Below are 1,084 nucleotides of genomic sequence, written 5' to 3'. Positions count from 1 at the left end.
CAATCAATGCCCTCACTCTAATAGTAGACACCTGGCAAGGCTGTGCATGCAGTTTTCATTGCAGGTCAGCTACTCACATGATAAGAATTTGTGTCTGTGTTTCTACACTTTCAGCTCTTTCTCTACAGGAGATAAGACTCTCACTCAGGGCAATCTTAGCAGATTTGAGGCTCAGTATCTGCTTCTGAAGCCGGGAGTTAGAATCCCCGAGTTCATTATTTTCTGTCATCACTTTGTCCACTGAACTTAGGAGCAACCAACCAGCTTCATTATGTTCCTTGGTTCTCCAAATGTGGTCAAAGGTATTATGTATAAAGTCACTAAACTCCTTGTCTCTCACAAGCAGTGAATTAGGAGTGTCAAATGCATTTATTTTGCATAACTCTCTAAACAGTTCACACCAACAACTATCAGTGTTCTCCATACTACTAGAAGTAGAGTCCTTAGCATTGGGTCTAAGCATATTAAGCAGCCAACTCCAGAAACACCCAAACCAATGAAAGAACTCCATCCTTAATATTCTGTTCCTCTAGAACCACTCCTTGTACCAAAATCTGTATTAGTCCAGGTTCTCTAGAGTGACAGAACTAATAGAATAGATATAAAGGAGAGTTTATTAAGTATTAACTCAAACAATCACAAGGTCCCACAATAGGTCGTCTGCAAGTTGAGGAGCAAGGAGAGCCAGTCTGAGTCCCAAAACTGAAGAACTTGGAGTCCAATGTTCGAGGGCAGAAAGCATTCAACACAGGAGAAAGATGTAGGCTGGGAGGCTAGGCCAGTCTAGTCTTTTCACGTTTTTCTGCCTGCTTTATATTGTAGCCGTGCTGACAGCTGATTAGATGGTACCCACCCAGATTAAGGGTGGGTCTGCCTTTCCCAGCCCACTGACTCAAATGCTAATCTTTGGCAACATCCTCACAGACACATCGAAGATTAATACTTTGCATCCTTCAATCCAATCAAGTTGACACTCAGTATTAACCATCACGTGGAACAATACAGAAAGAAAAATTATGGCACAAAATACACAAGATTAACTGGAACCTAAGATTAGCCTCACAAATCCTTTTCCTATTAAACA

Source organism: Rhinopithecus bieti, unplaced genomic scaffold (genome assembly GCF_001698545.2).
Source record: "Rhinopithecus bieti isolate Rb0 unplaced genomic scaffold, ASM169854v2 scaffold_55187, whole genome shotgun sequence".
NCBI classification, from domain to species: Eukaryota; Metazoa; Chordata; class Mammalia; order Primates; family Cercopithecidae; genus Rhinopithecus; species Rhinopithecus bieti.
This window is presented reverse-complemented; position numbering follows the sequence as displayed.